Source organism: Bidens hawaiensis, unplaced genomic scaffold, assembly GCF_021521415.1.
Source record: "Bidens hawaiensis isolate Kalapana, Puna unplaced genomic scaffold, B.hawaiensis_p1.1 tig00030167_1, whole genome shotgun sequence".
Taxonomy (NCBI): Eukaryota; Viridiplantae; Streptophyta; class Magnoliopsida; order Asterales; family Asteraceae; genus Bidens; species Bidens hawaiensis.
This window is the reverse complement of record NW_027505169.1, coordinates 203,784-218,161: the sequence shown is the minus strand read 5'-3', so window position 1 is coordinate 218,161 and position 14,378 is coordinate 203,784. Positions and strand designations below refer to the sequence as shown.

Here is a 14,378-nt window from a genome sequence, read left to right as displayed (position 1 = left end):
TTCCATATTGTTTATCTAGTCTATTTTTATTTATTTGTTTTCCTATATATTGTAATCTTTGTTTGAGAAAAAGAATAAGAAAGAATAATTATTTGGGTTTATTTTCTCTTCTTCTCTTGTGTTCTTGGGAGATTGACGGTTGTCTCGAATAAACCGTAACAATTGGTGCTTTCATTGAGCCTTAGCCTAGATGGCTTTGGAAGAACTCTTGTGGGAGCATCCAAAACTACCTCGTTTTACCGGATCTAATCCCGCCCTATGGATCTCTCAAGCAGAACAATATTTTCTTTTTTACGCGATCTATGGCGACGAGCGGTTTCCCTATGTCATTGAATCCTTCGATGATGAACCATTCTGGTGGTTCAATGGTTGGCTTCGGAGTTCAGACTTCCTCACCTGGGATGATTTCATTACAGCAATGGTTACTCAATTTCACGTTAGTCCCATCAATTCAATTGCCAAGTCTGATAATAAAACCATTGTTAATGAGGAAGTTACTCAAGGATTGGGGGATGTGATCTTAAGTGGGCATGCAATTGGTAAATATAAGCAACAAAGTGGTAATTTGATGGTTAATAATGATCTCACTCAAATTTACAACAATACAATTAGCTCGTTGGCGTCGACACCGTTAAAAGGTGCAACAAGTCAATCCGTGTTGCGCCCCTTAAGGTGGTCCGTTTACATTGGTCCGAATAACACCGGAAGACTCGATTGGTGGCCACCATGGTGCAACGTTGAGTACGCTTCGAATGTCGGTGTACGACATTCGAGGCGTACTCAATGTTGCACCATGGTTACGGTTTATTCGAGACAACCGTCAATCTCCCAAGAACACAAGAGAAGAAGAGAAAATAAACCCAAATAATAATTCTTTCTTATTCTTTTTCAAAAACAAGATTACATTATATAGAAAAACAAATACATAAAACTAAAAAAAGATAAACAATAAGGAAACATAATTGACTATAATAAGGAAACTAAATAATAGATAAACTTATGTAATAATAATAATAATATACTTATTAATATAATAGGATCGTATCAATTAAATATAAGCAACAAAGTGGTAATTTGATGGTTAATAAAGATGTCAATCAAATTTACAACAATATAATTAGCTTAATGGCGCCGACACCATTAAAAGGTGCAATAAGGCGACCTGTGTTGCGCCCCTTGTGGAAGTCCGTTGACATTGGCCCGAATAACACCGAAATACTTGAATGGAGGCCACCTGTAAGGCCCTGTTACCGGTGCCCTACTTTGGACGTTGGATTTACTCATAAACACAGTTCATAATATCAGAGTCAATAAAAATATTCGCGGAATATCAAAACATTCAAACCATTACGTTACATAACCATCCTTTCTTGTCTTAACAGGCATTCAAATTATTTAAACATAAAATGTTGTCTTTAAAATAAAATAACATTTCTTGAGATGCCAGCTTCTTCAAGTTCATGCCATGTGCTTCCTCTTATGCAAGCTGCCTCAATCTACTCACATGCGTGCATACTAAAAATCAGCTACGCTGAGTGAGTTCTAGTTAATCATACAACATACAATCCGTTCTCATACTTGCACACATGCCCGAAGGTGTGTACATTAATCATACTTACTCTTCATATATAACTATCCATCCTATTTAAAGAGCCTTCCGCCCTATAACCTCACAGATATTATAAGGGTCTGGTCCCTAACATCACAGATATTATAAAGGTTCTGGTCCCCGACATCACAGATATTATTAGGGTCTGGTCCCTACCATCACAGATATTATTAGGGTCTGGTCCCTTTGTTTCATGCAACTGCACCATACCTGTTCTTACATACTTTCCTTGACAATACGTGCAATCTCCGAAGAGCGTTCACGTACCATCAACATATCATACATGCATTATGCATACCTCATATATATTCATGCATACAACATGTCCTACATCATACATATCAATCGTATCTTTACTTCCACCTGACGGTACATGCAATATCCGAAGATCGTTTACGCACCGTCAAGTAATCATCATACATAAGTCATACAAGGCATACACTTACCACTTAAGGTAAGTGTATTAACTATCACATCGAGTATGCACACAGCCCCGAAAACATAACAAGGAAGTGAGGCTAGAAACTCACCTCAATGCGATTACGTTCACCGTTTATAGTTAATCCCTTCCTGAGCTGGGCACGGCTAACTATATAACAATTACGCATATTAATTACTATCACTATCCATATCGTATTTCTATTCCAATTATAACCCTCAACGAATAGGGGTCCGGGGGCAGCGCCCCTGGTAGCGAGGTCTAGGGGCGGCAGCCCCTAGCAGGGTCCAAGGGGCAGAGCCCCTGGCTGGGGTCGAGCTGTCTTATCACATTTTCCATTAGAATTTTGAATCATTAATTAATTGGCTAACTTAAAAGTTCAAGGGCTTCTTTGTAATTAAATCATTCTTTTTCTAAGTCCAGGGACCATTCTGTCATTTTGTTAAACTTCTAATTCGTTACTTATCCTTAACGAATTGACTTGTCATGACGAACTGGTTCTTGTAACGAATTGAACCCTCTAACGAACTGGACCCTTAACGAATTAGTCCATAGCGAACCAGTCTATGTAACGAATTGGACCTTCCAATTCGTTATCTTTTAACTATAGCGAATCAAAGGTAATTCATTATCTTTTCCCTTAACGAATTGAAGCTAGTTCGTTATATTCCCTTAGACGAATCAGCTAGCGAATTACTTCTAATTCGTTAGTTACCCCTTAGCGAACTAGGGTTAGGTCAGGGAATGTCAGAACATTCCCTGACATTCTTACCTCGTATTAACTTTTTCGGCGCCACCGCCGGAAAATCAAGGATTCGCCAGAAAAACGAGCTTTAACTCGGTTTTCACCGTTTTTCGTCCCGTTCGATCCAGATCTGAGCTAGGGTGACCCCTAAGCTCATCATAGGTTCGGTTTATACCCGATTCCACCCGGATCTCGTGACTTAAACGGTTTAACGGTGTCGGCTCGTCGTTTCGCAACTAGATCTAACGGGTTTAACATCACACAATATCATACTATCATTACCTTAGATCGGGATCGGTTTCCTTGGTGATTTCGGCTTAGAGAGAGAGCAAGAAGAGAGAGAGCTAAGTGTGTGTTTTGATGGTGTATGGAATATGTGTGAAAAGAATGATTAATGGGTGATTAAAGGTTTATATATTTATGGATCATGGGCTTAAGCCCATGGTCTTTTTCCTACTTTCATAACCCAAGTCCATAACCCAACACTAGCCCGACCCATAATAACTCATATTTCATTTATTAACCGGAACCCGAAAAACGGGATGTTACACCACCGTGGTGCTACGTTGAGACCGCCCCACTTGTTGTCGTACGACTCGAGTGGCGACCGCCTTGGCAACGTTATTCCGTCCTTGAGGACAAGAACGTTTTCAAGGGGTCGGGAATTGATACGATCATATTATATTAATCAGTTTATTATTATTATTTAAGTTTATTTTTTATTTGATTTCCTTATTGTAGTCAAATTATGTTTCCATATTGTTTATCTAGTCTATTTTTATTTATTTGTTTTCCTATATATTGTAATCTTTGTTTGAGAAAAAGAATAAGAAAGAATTATTATTTGAGTTTATTTTCTCTTCTTCTCTTGTGTTCTTGGGAGATTGGCGGTTGTCTCGAATAAACCGTAACAGTGTAGCAAATCACGCACATCTTAATATTTGACCACACTGATAGCAATTAAATCCTTGTATTCAAGGACTTAACCTCCATTTCTATCTCCCATGCTTTCGTTTCCTTTAAAATAATCGTCGCAACTTCGATGATTATCGCAAAGTTCTCTGCCTGAATCAAGAGATTAAATTACCACATATAAAATAAAATATACTTATGTCAAATGACTTCAAAATCACCAAAACTCTGTTATTACCATAAATTTTCACCTAATCTCACCTAACAGCACTTAAATTTAATGTATTATCAGTGATATTAATCACAGGTGATATAAATCGTATGTGGCTATATGATATCCACATTTTTATTACTACATCCTTCCACCTTAATCAAATTTTGCAAAGTAATTGTTTAAGTAATATATATAACTTCACAATTTCATATGTTTCAACAAATGATAAAATATTCTCATCTTTGTTGTGACTTTTATAATAAAATTATAATTCAAATATAACAAAATTATTGAGAATATTCCATGTAGAAAGTAAGTTACTTTGCATATGATACAGTGAGATCAATAAAAAAATTGGCTAACATGATTTCATGGATCATAAAGAGCATCTTTTAAAAAATTGGACCATAAAGTAAGTTACAAGGATGTCACATAAATAGTGAAATAAAAAGGTCAGCGCCATTTGGTTGAACGATGAATGAAGTTAAAACTGAAATGAATCCAAGTTTTTCAAACAAAGGATTTGTGATGTTCACAACACGCTAAGACCGCCCAATCAAAGCAAGTCGGACAATTTAGATACAAATTGTTGGGTTTCTTTGTTCGACTTTGACGATATATCATCTTAACAGCTCAACCCGGTTTTGAACTTGAAATATGTCGTTAAAGCGTATGTTTATACTCATAAACCAAATATGTCATTAAACATTTGGTAGTGCAGATGAATGATTTTGAAAAAAAAATCAGTTTAAACTGTCATGCCAGACGTTCCAACCGACCCATCCAACCCGACTGGTTTTTTCCGTCATTCTCCAAAATCATAATTTAGTTGTTTTGAAAACCCAGCCGAAACCAAACACATGTATAGCTCTAAAAGAGATTTAAACATTTCTTCTATTAATGAAAGAAAACAAGCCAAAAAAAAGCCAAAAAAGTAAAGTCTAAGATCAAAAGAGGTAAAAACAGCCCTGTATCAACCAAATACTTATTTCTTTAACGACTATAAAGATAAAGATGGTCTTTGAGAATCATTCAAATTACAAAACTGATACTGTTTTCGCTCACTTTTAAATTAAAAAAACAACATTTTTGTTTATTCTTTGGTTGTTATTCTTGCAGCCGAAAAACTAATTTGCCTAGACAACCCACATATGCCATTCCATTAGTCGACTCCATAGACCCACTTTTCTTGGTTGCTTGTGTAATTATTCAACTCCTCTGGTTTGAACCATAACTTGATTTCATCCTTGGCGGTTTCTGGACCGTCACTTCCATGGATGATGTTCCTACAAACCACAACATAGTGATCATCAACTCATCATACTACAAGTCACATAAAATTTTGACTTATATCAAATTAAAACTCATGTATTTTGTAAAAAAAGTGTTATAAATGGGCAAATAGTTTGTGGATCTGTTTGTACCTTCCTATAACAATAGCCAAATCACCCCCTGATGGTTCCTGGTTTTGATTTTTGTGGATCAGTGGCTCCAATAAGTATTTAATCACGCCTTCTCCTTCCAATAACTGCAATAATGATTGATCAGAATAAGCGATTTCGATGCATATATAAGAGATATATATAATTTGGTTTTACTAATTACCATCGCAAGAACAGGACCAGAGCTAAGGAAGTCACAAAACCCATAAAAATGGTCTTTCCTTAAGATCATGGTAATGCTTCTGAGCAAAGGATTTTGTAGGGGTTACAAGTTTTATAGCCACAAGTTTGAATCCTTTTCGTTCAAACCGAGATATGATCTCTGAAATCTGCCAAAAGAAGACCTTTTGTTTTAAACATATATATATATATATATATATATATATATATATATATATATATGTTTAAAACAAAACAAATTAAAAAACTTCACAAAGTTCCAGTTAAATACTGATGCACAAATGTCCAAAAACAAAAATCGACATCGGGTAATTTGTTCAGATAATAACAAAGTAAAAACATGCAGCAGGGAGTGCAAATGCTCCAGCAATCCATTTGCTAGATGCGTTTCCAGTATGATCACGCCCATAAGAAGCAAGAGCTGGCAAATGAAACTGCTGCAGCAGCAGCAACCGACTATCCTTCTACAAATGGAAGAATAATAAATCAAGATTTTGATATCCGCTAACAGCCTAACATGCACTTTCAGATTTCATATAATGTAAGTAGCGTAGGCACAAAAATAAAAAAATGTTCTTCTAGGTTGAGGCTGTGGCTAGTAGAAATAAGACTGGAGCTAGGGTTTGTGGTGTATATAAAGGTGAAATGGATGCCAAAATTAAATGGTGTCTTGAAAGAGCGAGTCAAGGGATAAAGGATGTTAATTAAACAAGCAACGTGGCCGGAGAATTTAATGTACCTTGAGGAGGAGTTACCAATTACAGTTAATTTTTAGGCATCCTAATGAGAGATAACGAGGAGATATTATTTATCGGGTCAAGTTATTTTACAGGGTAATAAAAATGAGAAGTGTGAGAAGCCATAAATAATTGACATGTGTTAAGTGGGGACCAAAAGAAAAAGGGTATAGAGGTAATTGTACATATTTTCTCTCTCCACAGGCAAGGCACATGTTAATACCCCCATCATTTTAGAACGTTTATAACTTTTTCGTATGATATTTTTTTTAAAAAAAAATCATCATAATAACAAGCGTTTTTTTATCTTTAATATGAGTATGATTTTTGTTATATTAAATTTAAAACAAAAATCACGTCATTGTGTCTTTTCGCACACCATTGTGTCTTTTCGCTTATCATTGTGTCTTTTTTCGTTATTGTGTCTTTTCGCACACCATTGTGTCTTTTTTCGTCACTGTATCTTTTCGCTTATCATTGTGTCTTTTTTCGTCATTGTGTATTTTCGCACACCATTGTGTCTTTTCGCTTATCATTGTGTCTTTTTTCGTCATTGCGTCTTTTTTTGTCATTGTGTCTTTTCGCTTATCATTGTGTCTTTTTTCGTCATTGTGTCTTTTCGCACACCATTGTGTCTTTTCGCATATCATTGTGTCTTTTTTCGTCATTGTGTATTTTCGCACACCATTGTGTCTTTTCCCTTATCATTTTGCCTTTTTTCGTCATTATATCTTTTCGCACACCATTGTGTCTTTTTCGTCATTGTGTCTTTTCGCTTATTATTGTGTCTTTTTTCGTCATTGTGTCTTTTCGCTTATCATTTTGTCTTTTTCGTCATTGTGTCTTTTCGCACACCATTGCGTCTTTTGGCTTATCATTGTGTCTTTTTTCGTCATTGTGTTTTTTCGCACACCATTGTGTCTTTTCGCTTATCATGGTATATTTTTTCGTCATTGTATCTTTTCGCACACCATTGTGTCTTTTCTCTTATCATTTTGTCTTTTTTTCGTCATTGTGTCTTTTCCAACACCATTGTGTCTTTTTCGTCATTGTATCTTTTCACTTATCATTGTGTTTTTTTCGTCATTGTGTGTTTTTCGTTATTGTGTCTTTTTTCGTCATTGTGTCTTTTCGCACACCATTGCGTCTTTTGGCTTATCATTGTGTCTTTTTTCGTCATTGTGTCTTTTCGCACACCATTGTGTCTTTTCGCTTATCATGGTATATTTTTTCGTCATTGTGTCTTTTCGCACACCATGGTGTCTTTTTGTTTATCATTGTGTCTTTTTGCACACCATTGTGTCTTTTTTCGTCATTGTATCTTTTCACTTATCATTGTGTCTTTTTTCGTTATTGTGTCTTTTTTCGTCATTGTGTCTTTTCACTTATCATTGTGTCTTTTTTCGTCATTGTGTCTTTGACTCTTTTCGCACACCATTTTGTCTTTTCGCTTATCATTATGTCTTTTCGCACACCATTGTGTCTTTTCTCTTATCATTGTGTCTTTTTTCGTTATTGTGTCTTTTCGTACATCATTGTGTCTTTTTTCGTCATTATGTCTTTTCGCACACCATTATGTATTTTTGCTTATCATTGTGTCTTTTTTCGTTATTGTGTCTTTTTTCGCCGTTGTGTCTTTTCACACCCTTGTGTCTTTTTAGCTAATACATAAATCATAATGCTTAATACATGTTACACAATAACTTAAAACGTAAAACACAATGGTGAATACGTATAACACAATGACCTAAAACGTAAGACACAATGGTGAATACGTATAACACAATGACCTAAAACATAAGAAACAATGGTGAATACGTATAACACCAATGACTTGAAACGTAAAACACAATGGAAACAACATATTACACAATGACACAATAAACAACAAAAAAACACAATTAAAAAAACCCATTAATTTTTTTTTTTATTTTTATATAACAATATGATACTCATGTTAAAGATAAAAAAAACGTTTATTATTATGGTGATTTTTTTTTAAAATAATGTTGTATGAAAAAGTTATGGACATTTTAAAATGATGAGGGAATTGACATGTGCCTTGCATGTGGAGAGAGAAAGTCAACAAAGATGGGTTATTACCTTTATGCCCTTTACATCAATTATTATTTATTAAATTAATCTCAGCCATTCAAATTTAAAATAAATGGACCAGATTTCTTCTCACTTTTCTCATTTTTGTTTTCCTTTGTATTTTAACGTTGTGGATTTCACTCAGAATTTTCACTAAAATCCTTTAAATTGCCACTTGGCATATTCTCAGAGTTTCGTTTGTTCAACCTAAGTTTCCTAATTTTTTTCATCCCGTTTTTCAAAATTAATAACCAACTCAATCACCATCGCAAAGATTCTTACCCTAGCACTCTTCTTCAACACTGTGATCCGTGTTCACCGGATCATTCATCGTGCATCTTCTTCAACATTTTACAATATGTGATCGTCCTCAACATTCGAAGCATAAAACTAACCCTAATTTTCGTTTACAGCTTCGAGATTACTCGATCAACATAATCGTTCATTGTCATGAAGGTTAAAGGTATCATTGCATACATTTGTAATTGTCTTCAATTGTTAAGCTATAACAATAACCCTTATTTTGATTTTAGATTTTTCTTCTTCAATTATAAAATTAACCCTAATATTGGTTTTACCAACAGAATTGGACATTGTCTTTAAGTTTAAAGGTATCATTGCTTTCAATATGGAATCGTCTTCAGTTTTTAAACTTAAACAGTAACTCTAATTTTGATTTACTACTTCGTTGAACTTTAAAACTGACCCTAATTTTGATATACCATAATTTTAAAGGTTTAAATGAAGATAATCGTTGGAGTTTTGGTGATTATTCTTTGTTTGTTCCAGTTCAAGAAAGCTTGTGGGATTCTATTTGTGGTCGTGACCAGCCCAGTTTCGAAGAAAGAATTGGTTTTTGCAGCTTTGTTTGGGGCCATACTTTGCGTTATCAGGTATGTATATATTTATTATTGTAATTCTGTTTTTGCTGTATTTTTATATGTGCTTTAAAACAGTAATTAAGTAGTTAATTTAGCAAGATACTTCACATTCGTACTCAATTGTGTAGTTTTTAGTTAAATCTCATTACTATTAAGTTATTACATTTTTATAATTTGATTTATAGGGTCATCACTTTTGATAATTTGAGTGATGAATCGTTCCAAATGGAAGCTGTTTAGCATCCTCATTTTGGGCTACACATGGTATGTTCTTTTTTTTTTTTTTTGTATTTTACTATTGTAGTACCGTGCCCTTATCTTAATGGCTATTTTTAATCGCTTAATTCACATATGCACATATTGTGTATAGTTGACAACTAATGCTTGGTGTTGTGACTCTTGGTTGTTTTAGAACTTTGAATGCTAAAATATACAGTTTTGAGATTTTTAGTCCATAACTAGAACAAAGATTTATTACAGTTACTATCTGTTTATTGTCTTTTTAAAATGGTGTTATATATTATTAAAAGTTTTTATTTACTTATTTTAAAATGAAATAAGTCAAATTATAGTGAATCGAGTCAAAATTAAACAGGTCAAAATATAAATAACAACAGCAATCACACAGGGTCACTGGTCCCGGTCTGATCGGGTAGATATTTAAAAAGTCGAGTTTCGTTCTGCTAAAAATGATTTAGAACGAAGAACTAACCTCATTTATGAAGAAAGATGAGGTTAGTTAAGACACGTAAACCTAAACACGTTACCCAAACACAACTCGTTAAGAAGTTCCAGTTTTATTCGGGTAAAAAATGGTTCATGTTGAAATAGGAACTAACCTCAGTTTGGAGGAAAGATGAGTTTATTTAAAATACGTGAACCTGAACCCGAGTATTCACGGGTTGACCCCGTAGAGATTTTTTTCTGTGTACTGATTTATGTTTCATTTTTCAATTGATAACGGAATTTGAGTGGTTTGGTTGATGAAAAATGTGCGTATTTCCAGTTTCCACATAATATAGAAGTTGTGGTAATTTTTTTTTGGGTGTTGACTCGAAACAATTATTTTCATTTTGGACTATTTTACTCCTGAACACAAGGGACTTAAAACTTCGAAATTTAACTTGAATACAAGCTCATCCATAATCCAAATCTAAATTCAAACTTGACATTGCAGCCCTACAAATTTTAAACTTTCCTTTTAAAATTGTGAAGCTTGAAATATGGTACCACTTTGACTTTTGATTTTGTCAAATATTACTTGCAGATGGTTAATTGATGTATTAATCTTTAGGTTGACTTTTTGAATTTGACCTGTTATTTTCTAATAGCACCATCAACTGAATCATCAATTTAGCCAAGTTGAGTTCGGTACCTAATGTTATTGAATTTCGAATGCCGAATTATATGCTACACACTGCTACTGTGTATACCCGCATTTTTGTAAACGACATACCCATCCATGTCCATGAATTCATGTCTGAGAGTTTAAGTGACACACACACAACTGTGTTTGTCTATTCATGTTTGCCACACACCACTGTGTAGGTCTAAATTTACATGATTGAAGTTACATACTAAGTTAGACATGGTAGATTGCGTACAATATCACAAAAGTATACTAACGTCTCTATGTACAGATATTGCGTCAATGCAAATATAGCCCGCGATTTAGTACAAACCATTGCTACTGCCATTAATGACACAATGACTTTGTTCACAGGTCAAACCAATGATAACATGATAAAAAAACGGAGATATACATTGAGCCAATAATAGTAATTGATTTAATATATTATTATTATTATTATTATTATTATTTATTTTTAATGTTTTTTTTGGTAAAATGCAGGAATTTATAGCAAGAGTTTCAGGTTAGCAAGAAAGTTGCCTTCAGAATATGTAGCTACAGATAAATGGCAATGGTATTTCTTTTTTTTAGGTCCAATGACTACTTTTCAACTTCATATTCTACATGTATCCCAATTTCCATTATGGTTTTATAACAAATAATGATGTTTATTTATACCTTTCACTTTGAAGTTTGACTTGGTTGCATGCGATTTACATGAAGATATATAAAAGTAATTCAACAAATGTTGGTTCATGTGATGAATATACGAACTTAGATAAATTACTTGTAGAGTTGTAGCCGTGGCAAAATAGCTGGGTCGGGCCCGTTAGATTATTTGTGCTCTTTTATAAATTGTAAATGTAATATTAATGTTGTATATAAGAATTTTATAGAGATCAGTAACTTGTACTTGTAGCTATATTATTGTAAATCTAATATTAATACGTAAATTGCATTTGTAAAATATTTAAATATAATACATATGGATTTATTATTAATTTTTCTTAATTTATGCAGTTTTTGGTGTCCAACCCCGTGTAGTACACGGGTTTACAACCTAGTAATGTAATATAAGGATTGGAATAACAAGAGAAATAATTATTTTCAACTTGAACTTTGAGAACTAATTTGAGATTAAATGAAATTATACATATGTGTATAATACAAAGTTTTTTTTTTATGAAATTGGAATAAAATATAAGAGTTTTGGTTTTTTTACTTTTCTAAAATTTTTGTTTTATTTTGTTTTATGATTTTTTAAAATTTTTTTAGTGGTTCAAAATGGTTTTCAAAGTTCTCAATTTGCAAGTGGTTCTCTTAGGATCCTTACCCTGTAATAATATATATATATATATATATATATATATATATATATATAATTTTCAGGCGTCTGAAGGAGAGATAAAAGAGGAGATGAAGCGTCGCCTATATGTATTATAATGTAATATATATATATATATATATATATATATATATGAAAGATTTCTTTTGAGAACCGCTTTGAGTATTTAGAACTCAAAAGAACTCAACGTAACAATTTTTATACCGTGCCGAAGTTGTTTGTTATGATAAGTTTATTCGAATTCTGCTCGTCAATGGTAAGACCCTCAAGGTCTTTGGAAAACGTCTCCCAAGAAGCTCAACCTCATGTCCAATCTCGAAAGTACTTGCGCCAAAAGTACGTTCTATTCCTAGCTCAAGCAGTAGCAAAAGAACTCGAAGAAAGGAAAATTCAAAACATTTCTTACACTTTAAACCCCCAAAACTTTGATTATTTATTTTTACTTGTCTTTTACTTTACTTTAAGTTTTCTCAATACATCCTACTAACCTAAGGACCTTTTAATCTAGGATTCGTCCGTTAACTCATTGAGCTCTTACATGAGTCATGGCTTAAAGTTAAAACATAACGATAAGACCGTGTGTAGTGGATAAGTCATTTCCAATCATTACCCCATTATATTTTATTTTATTAAAAAGATCAAATAAAATAAAACCACCAATCATCTTTCCCATCTTTCGCCTTTTCGAGCGATTTGTGGGAAGCGTCTCAACCTCAAAATAGCCTATAGCGTCTCACTACACGTGGTCTAAGATGGTGAGGAGCTTATGCACCTCCAACCAGCCGTCGCTATTGTCCTCGGAAACCGAGTCTCCCGGCACACTCTACATCTCCACCAAGTAATAAAACCCTTACATTTTCATTTTTTTATATAACTAATTTATTATCTAAATCTGCAGACAACTCATCTGGTTGAGCGATACCGACAACACGAAAGGCTACTCCGTCGATTGCTTATCGCTGTCCCTTCACGCGGTGTCAAGGGACCCTGATGCATACTCAGCTCCCTGCATATATACACAGGTCTATAGTATGATTATTTACACCTGTTTGATGCAATTACATCATATCTAGTTGTGACTCTGATAATGCAATTATTATTGTTTTAGATTGACACAGGGGATGAACTTGATGACTCTGATTCAGAATCTGATGATACGTTGGATTTATCAAAGATTACTGAGATGAGGCTTGTGCCTTCAGACCCTAATCAATGTATAATTCTCACTTTAATACAATAATAATAATAATAATAATAATAATAATAATAATAATAATAATAATAATAATAATAATAATAATACACTACACACGTACGTTTATCTCCTACTAACATATCTCTTGGTTCACAGTGGATGCTCTTTTTGAGGTGTTTAATCAGTGTGCAGAGCTAAACCCTGAACCTGTTGAAGGTCCAGGTGCAGTGCCTGACTCTCCCTTTAATTTAGATTTTGAAGACCTTTTGAACTTGTTGCCGTTTGCTTACTCGTTTTTAGTTTTTTTTAATTCAGAGGATGAAGAGGAGCACAATTGGGTTTTCAGTGCTGATCAGTTGGGTCCAGGTATGAACACATTTATGGCTATAATTATATCAATAATAGGCTCGTTTAGGCTCGCAATTCTATTCAAGTTCAATATATGAAGCTTGAGTTTGTTTATTAAACGAGCTCTAATTAGGCTTGGGGTCGTTTAAGCTTGGCTCAATTTGAGCTTTTAGCGAACTGATCTCCAGTTGCTCACGAGCGGTCTGACTCGGTTACACCTTTAGTTAAACGGATAAAAAGTTATCTCTATGGAAACATGTTAAATGGGTTGAAAGTCGTTCAAAGTTATTTTAACGTATTACACCTAGTATTTGGTTTTAGTTATCTATTACTGAAATAATACAATATAGTTTTTAGAATCATATTTAACAATGCTAGTTGATTCGGACCCGAATATGTTACCCGACTCGGTCGCTTTGCCAACCCTGCAGTCTGCATCATTCAAACCTGTGTTAAATCTTATTTTGTGCAACTTACATGCATGTCTCAGATGAAGTTGATTCGGAATGGGATCCATCACAAACGAGTTTCAGCACAATTGGTCATCCGAATGGAAATAGCGACCTAGCTCGCGATGTGCTTGAGGTACGTTTTTATATCTTTTAATTCATATATATATATATATATATATATATTTAACCTTGTCCGTCAATTTACATTATGTTTGTTCTAAACACATGACAGCTTCATATAAACGACCAGAGGTTTGAGGATGCTGAGGAAATGGAAAGCAACAACATCAATAGTGGCCAATAATGATCATCTTTGGTTTTACATCACATACCAAAAGTCAACTTTACATGAGCTTATGGTCAACTTTCAAGTCTGGCACATGCTGCTTTGTTGTCTGTATTTTGTAAAGCATATTGCTCTGTTTTTGACTCTT

At 33.9% G+C, this 14,378-nt stretch overlaps 2 pseudogenes across 1 annotated transcript; one reads left to right on the top strand and one right to left on the bottom strand.

Moving 5' to 3' along the window:
- Positions 1 to 4,878: 4,878 nt before the first annotated feature.
- LOC143611205 (nucleoside diphosphate kinase 3-like) lies at positions 4,879 to 8,851 on the bottom strand (annotated as a pseudogene).
- Positions 8,852 to 10,885: 2,034 nt separating this feature from the next.
- Positions 10,886 to 14,305, top strand: LOC143611203 (chloride conductance regulatory protein ICln-like; annotated as a pseudogene). The gene is made up of 10 exons (XR_013149731.1): positions 10,886 to 10,976; positions 11,106 to 11,178; positions 11,297 to 11,355; positions 12,702 to 12,787; positions 12,848 to 12,971; positions 13,058 to 13,163; positions 13,301 to 13,366; positions 13,460 to 13,510; positions 13,983 to 14,077; positions 14,177 to 14,305. The product of XR_013149731.1 is annotated as a chloride conductance regulatory protein ICln-like (transcript).
- Positions 14,306 to 14,378: the final 73 nt, after the last annotated feature.